Genomic DNA, 7,576 nt, shown 5'->3' on the forward strand with positions numbered 1-7,576 from the left:
TCTATGTGATGCTATATGATTTTTTTTTATACTATCTTGAAATATAAATATAAAATTAGATGATGTAGTGTATAATTTTTTATAAAATTATCATTTAAAAATACAAGATGATTTAAAAAAATTAAAATTTAATGTGAAACTAAGTCCATTTCTTTACTTAAGAGTTATAGTTAATTGAAAGTAAAATAATATTTTAATTAAAAATAGCCAAAAAAAATAAATAATTACAATCTAATCTATGATCATCTTTATTTTTATTATTAATTTTTATATATTATAATTATAAATATGAATATTAAAATGAATAATACAATAATCTCGAGAAGTACAATAAAAAATTAAAATAAATGATATAAATGATATTATATCATTATATTTATATTTTACTCTATACAAAATAAATATTATAATTCAAAATTTTAATAAATTTAAAAATTAAATTAAATTTATTAATGATAGTAATAATATCTTATAATATTTAATATCTAAGATATATGTATGTAATTGAATTATATAACAAATGTTAGCTAGTGTGTGTTTGTTTAGTTTAATAATATATATTTAACTATATAATAATAGATTATAAATTCATTCTAATTTATCAGGGGCAAAATGGCGGAACATAAATGAAGGAGGTTATAGTTTCGAATCAAGGAGAAAGCAATTTATGAAATAAAAATATAAGTTAGTAATAACATGACATGTAACTGAGATAAAAATAACATATGAAAAGTAATATGATAATATTTGATAAGGTTGAATAACGTTACTTTTCAATAGTGACAAATAAGTCGTCTTAATAATCTTCACTTTTGACAAAGTGAATGCATTTTCCAGTTCTTTCATGATAAAACATGCAAAGTCTCTTTCCCATGAGACTAATTAATTAAATGCTTACTCGTCAACCAAATTAGGTGAAAAAGCATTACATCAATCAATTTTCATCACATGGCGTTTGTGGTGTCCAAATCCCCAAAATTGATTAATATATGTAGAATTTTGAGTATATGCCTTCACCAAGCAAGACCCACCAGTGGCTCTTTAATATTATATATATATATATATATATAATAAAACGAAGTCATTTCCGAAACTTCCTCCAAACAAGCAAGCTAAAAGTCTCATTGATATCAGCTATGGGGATATCTCAGCAATGGAGATCAAAAAATCATCTGCTTCTTTCTTCGTTCATAACCAAGATTTTATTGTCTCTGATAATCCCAGCAGGTGCGACCTCAATAACCTTCAACTATGAGAACTTTCTTGACATGGCTAACCAGAACTTGAAGCTTGAAGGAGATGTCTTTCAGGAAAATGGGATGCTCAGCCTCACCAGGTAATATTACTCATTGTCGTTTCTTTTATTATGCTTTGATGGCCTTGTCGTTTTAGAAATATGCTTTATCAGATACGGCGACGTATCCTCGTTCACCATAGCCCCTCACAACCCAAAGAAAAAATATTACCTAAAATGACCCAAATAATTTTAGTTGCCCCTTAAAAAAAAATTCATTTGCCCCCTCACTTCAAAAAAATTTAACTTGCCCCTTATAAAATTTTACTTATCCCATTAAAAAATATAGTGTCTCAAATTTTATATGTTTTATGATCTTAAATAGTAGTAGTTTTAAAATGAAAAGGAAATATTTCCAAAAAAATTGTATATAAAGTTTTTTATCACAAAACTATTATCTCTGCCATACAAAAGAGGCATATAGATTCTATTTAATGAAAAAAAAAAACTGATTCTAATAGATATAAAAAAGTTTATTTAAAAAGAGTGTTTTAGGTTATTACAATGAGGTTTTATCATTTATGAGTTTCTTTAGTATTTAATTTTATTAACTTATGCCCTTAATACAATTTAATAAATATTTAAAATTATGTTTTATATAAATATTGATATTCATTTATGTATAAATTATTTTTTCATTGATTTATTTTTATGGGTCTGTCATTGATCTCTCACACACATATATTAGCTTCTAGCCTTGGCGAAAAAAAGTACTCTTCGAATCCTCTTTATATAAGTTATTTCTACAAATTTCATCAGTATCAATGCAAAAAAGGTAAAAGAAATAAAAGTGTGTGAAATAACAAATCTAGAAAGTGTGATCATATTACTTTTTCTCTCTTATGAAGAATAATTTTAAAAATACTTTTCAAAAATTTTATAGAAAGTTACACACCGTAACTTATAAATTAGAATAATAAACCTTCTAGAACATGCCTTATAAATGAAATTGGAGGGAGTATATCATAATTTATTGTTAAGGGTTTCTAATTAAAATGTTATTCTTTTTAGTTTTTTACTAGTACTAATTGATCGACTTTTTGTCTTATATGATATAAGAGAATGTGTGTGTGTGTGTTTTTTGATAACAAGGTAGATTCGTCTTATCATATAAAAGTATAGCAACCATCAGTTGTTTTCACTGCAATAAAAAACAATGCCTCTGTATAAATTTGTTATGAATCTGACAATCTGATTCTTGACTCAGATACAAGAGGGATGGTGTAGGGAGAGTAACATATGGTGACTTATTGCAGCTTTGGGAGAAAGAAACAAGAACACTTGCAAACTTCAGTACTCACTTCACCTTCATCATCAATGCACTTCACAAAACTCGTGATGGGATTGGAGATGGCATCACATTCTTCTTGGCACACCCAAATTTTCCACTTCCATATCCCCCAGATGGCTCTGGTATTGGTCTTGTGGGTCGCATAGAGATGCAAAATCCCAATTACCCTAACAAACATCCATTCGTAGCAGTGGAGTTTGATACCTTTCCCAATGTGGATCAGGGTGATCCTCATTATGATCATGTTGGAATCAATGTTAAAAAAATGTGGACTCCTTACACAACACAATGGTACACTAAGAATGATGGTAGAAAGTATGGTGCTGAGATTACCTACAATTCTATCTCATACCAATTAACTGTCAGTTTTACTGGATTTAAGGACAATGTCCCAATTCAACAATACTATTCCCATAAGATTGACTTGAGAAAGTACCTGCCAGAACAAGTTCAGTTTGGCTTCTCTTCAGCTACAGGAAACAATTTGAGCTACATACACTATGCTCATGGTCCTTCAATTCAAGTTCTGCAATATTGGGAGTAGAGAACAAGAGTAAAAGCAATAAGGCTCTGATCATTGGATTGAGCATTGGATCAGTTGTAGCAGGGTTAAACATAGCTTGGTTTCTGGTATGGAGGTTTAATTGTAGGGCAAAGAAATATGATTTGTTGGATCTTGCCTTGGACAAAGATTTTGAAAGTGTTGGACCAAAGAAGTTTTCATATAACGAACTTGTAAGGGCAACAAACAACTTCGCAGAGGAACTCAAACTTGGAGAAGGAGGTTTTGGTGGGGTCTACAAAGGATTTATGGAAGGCTTAAATACTTCTGTTGCAATTAAGAAGGTGTCCCAAGAATCTAAACAGGGAGTAAAGGAGTATGTCTCTGAAGTAAAGATCATTGGTCAGCTAAGGCACAAGAATTTGGTGCAACTGGTGGGTTGGTGCCATCAGAGGAATGATCTTCTACTCATCTACGAGTTCATGCCAAATGGAAGCCTAGATTACCATCTATTTCAAAGCAAAAACCTCTTGACATGGCCAACTAGATATAATATTGCTCAAGGCCTAGCCTCAGCAATACTCTACCTGCATGAAGAGTGGGAGCAATGTGTAGTCCACAGAGACATAAAATCAAGCAATATCATGTTGGATGCAAATTTCAATACTAAGCTTGGAGATTTTGGGTTAGCGAGGCTCACTGAACATGGGAAAGGGTTACCAACAACTATTGTAGCAGGAACAAAAGGATACATTGCTCCAGAATGTTTGGCCATGGGCAAGACAACAAGAGAATCTGACGTGTACAGTTTTGGTGTTGTTCTTTTGGAATTAGCTTGTGGGCGAAAACCAATTAACCGCAATGCTAGTAATGAACCAGTCATGATGGTGGAATGGGCATGGGAACTCTATGGCAGAGGTGAGCTTCTTGAAGCAGCTGACAAAAGGCTTGATAATGGAGATTTTGATGAGCAAGAACTTGAAAGGTTAATGATTCTTGGGCTATGGTGTGCTCATCCAGATTACATACTGAGGCCTACAATTAGAGAAGCACTTCATGTACTTAATTTTGAAGCTCCATTACCTGCTCTCCCACCAATAATGCCCAAACCAATCTATGCTGCTCCATCTTTGTCAAATATTGGTTCTTCAATTTTTTCATCTTCTTATGCTAGTTCTTCTGCATCCAATCAAGCTAGGCCTTCACCTACTAACAGTTCATACACGGGATCCACACAAACATCCACATCAGGCACACATCAAGGAAGAAGACAAGCCATGGAAGTTTCTCTTCAGTAACAAGTTTCTTTCTTGGAAGGCTATTTCAGGTCACATTTTCCATTTTATATGGCATTTCGTTATCTGATCTTCCCTGTAATATTTTCATTTAACAGTGACAAAGCTTTAATTAGGACCAATTTACCTGTAATGAAAAAACAATATCTATTATTTCATTTCCAGTGAACTGAGCATCCGATTTTAATCTGTGATGCGGGGGATTTTTTTTTTTTTTTGGGGGGGGGGGGGGGAGGGGAGATGTTTGCTTTCTTGTGTGAAATAAATGGATATTATTTTTTCCTCGGCAAAACCAACCATTGGAAAGTTGTGGACCCCACAACGAGTCTGGTTTCAAACATGGTATGTTATTTCCTAATCCTATACTTCTACACGGCCCATATACATTTACCAGAAGAAAGAAGAGGAAGACATGTGACTAGCTAGTTTCAGATTTTTTTTTTTCAATGTTTAACAATTATTTTTGTTATTTGATTTATTATTTCAGTTGATTATTCCCCACTTTAGGGGTAGTTATTAATTATTTCAAATAAATATTATGCAGCATGTTTGCCCAAATAAGTCCTAAGTTTTTCGAAATGGGTAGTCTTTTCAGAATTTTTGGTTATTGGGTCAGCTTATTTGCAAAAGGCATTTGGATTAGTCAAAGTTTTATTCATCTCTGGAGATTCTCCTCTAACTTTTCTATTAGTTTTCTTTGAATGAGATATTTGCTTTAAGAGAGTTATTAGATTTATTTACCTCTATTCCTACTTGACTCTACCATTTTGTATCCAAGCTTGGTTAATTACGAGATAGTTTCCACACGCTTTTCCGATCAACAGATTCCAGAAGCTCTTGCTCAACAGCTCTACTCTATATGAGATGGTTAAGTCAACTTAACACTGAGATGGCTGCTCTCAAGGCTTCTACCAGCAAAAACACATGTTGAAGGAAGTAACAAAGACAAAGGCGAGGCACATGTCCCAAATTCAAAAGGGTGACCTAAGAGGATGGATTTTGAAGGCAGAAAAATATTTTCAGTATTATCAAGCATCAGATGAGACAAAGGCAGATATTGCAGCAATGTATCTTGAAGAAGGAAATGTACTTGATCTCTTTGCTTGGACCAACATTAAAAGAACCTTGCTCTACTGGGAAGAACTCACAAAGGTGTTTCAAGAACACTATGGTTTCGCTGAATTCCAGAAACAGTGCAAGAATATAGACAAGAGTTTGTTAAGAGGTCTGTAAGGGTGAAGAACTGTCCTGACTTCTGAGCAATATTGTCTCAGGCCTGCGTGTTCTTGAACGGATTGAAGGAAGAATTTTTATTTTAGGAATAAGTAATATGCAATATGCTGAACACTGTTTTTGGATATTAATACAGTGATCAGATGGATAATGAATAAAATATTTTATTAAACTGATCAACTAACTGGTTTAATAGTTTACCATGTTGGTTAGATTCATTTGATTTCAATACTATGGTATCATGGAAATTTTCTAAATTTATTTTAAATAATTTAAATATTATATGTTTCATAGTTATTTTGTGAGTTAAAATAATATTGTTTAAAGAAATAATAATCAAAACATTGATTTTTTTATGTTATAATCTGATAAAAAAGAAAATTTTAAATTATAAATATAAAATGTAATTCACTTATTAATTTCAGAAGAATTTATACAAGTTTTTATTTTTTTCAAAATTAGAATCCTTGATTATTATTTGATCATTCTTGGTAATTTTTCAGTTCATGCTCTTATTTCTTAATTCTTGGTAATTTTTTTCAAATTGATGGCACGGAAATTTCTCTCTTTTGGGTAATATTTTCTCTTTTACGGACGTGACTGCACGTCATAAAATCATTTTATAACACACACACACACACACACACACATATATTAGAATAAAAATCTCCAAAAACAAGACTCATGCATATCAACTATGGAGACATCTAATTAAGAACATGAGGAAACCTCATCTGCTTCCTTGTTTGATCATCATAACCAAATTTTTTTGTTTCTGATAATCCCAGCTGGTGCAACCTCAATGACCTTTAATTATGAGAAATTTCTTGAGAGGATCTTAAAAACTTGAATCTTGAAGGAGATATATATATATATATTTTTTTTTTGAAAATAATAAGCTCAACCTTACCGGGTAATAACACACACACACGCACGCACACATATACCCATCATGAGACGATTAATGAGTATTTAGTTGTCGTCTTAGAAATATGCTTTATCTTATTTTAGTTTTCTTGTTTAGGACCTCTCAAAATATGAATGTTGCTCATACATGCTGTGATCGAGTTTGACGAGAACATCTGTAAGAGAATGGGAAGTATTAGGATACTTAAAAACAAACAAAGAGCATTATTTCGCAGCAGTTTATAAACGATTCTCTCTCCGTCTATATGATCTGATCTTACAAGAGGGTGCGAGAATTATGATTGAAATTTAATATATATATATATATATATATATAATTCTGTTCGAGTGTTTCATTCATAATTTTAGTGTCCATTTAAATTTCAGTTGGATATAATAAATTATGAAAATAATTAATTAATTAGTAGATTTTATTATAATTAATTATATTATAATACAATCTGTTTGAATAATATTTTTTTAAAATTAATTTTAATAGAATTAAAAATATTTAAATAATTTATTCAAAATCAATTTAGCTGTGTAAATTATCATAAAAGATATTACTTTTTAATATTAAATTATTGATAAATTTGTGTCATATTATTAAAGTTATACATTTTATTTAAAAAGTAAAATATATTATTTAAATTACATATCTAATTAATTAAAATTTTAAATTATATTAATATTAACATTTAAATTTATGTAAATAAGTAACTCAATATATCTTAGTTAAAATAAATTTAACAGAAGACAAAGATTTAATTTTTAAATACTAAACATTAATTTTATAATAACTACTCCCTCCATTAAAAAATGTAAGGTATTTTAACCAAATCTTATCCCCCAACAAAGTAGTTATTTACTTTTAAACTAACCCTATCTTTTCATATTCACCCTTGTTAAAAATCCTACAATAAATATAAAGTCATTGTCAATAGCGGCACTTTAAAAAAAAAGACAACGATTATACTTCAAATGACTAAAAAACCTTACATCTTTAAACATCCAACTCCTCAAAAAATATCTTATATTTTTTAATGGAGTGAGTA

The 7,576-nt window shown here is 30.4% G+C and overlaps 1 pseudogene; it reads left to right on the forward strand.

Annotated features, from left to right (window-relative positions):
• The first annotated feature begins 1,118 nt into the window (after positions 1-1,118).
• LOC129298190 (L-type lectin-domain containing receptor kinase IX.1-like) lies at positions 1,119-4,571 on the forward strand (annotated as a pseudogene).
• Positions 4,572-7,576: the final 3,005 nt, after the last annotated feature.

This window comes from Prosopis cineraria, unplaced genomic scaffold, assembly GCF_029017545.1.
Source record: "Prosopis cineraria cultivar Desert tree isolate PC_DT_omini unplaced genomic scaffold, ASM2901754v1 PC742, whole genome shotgun sequence".
In the NCBI taxonomy this organism is placed as follows: Eukaryota; Viridiplantae; Streptophyta; class Magnoliopsida; order Fabales; family Fabaceae; genus Prosopis; species Prosopis cineraria.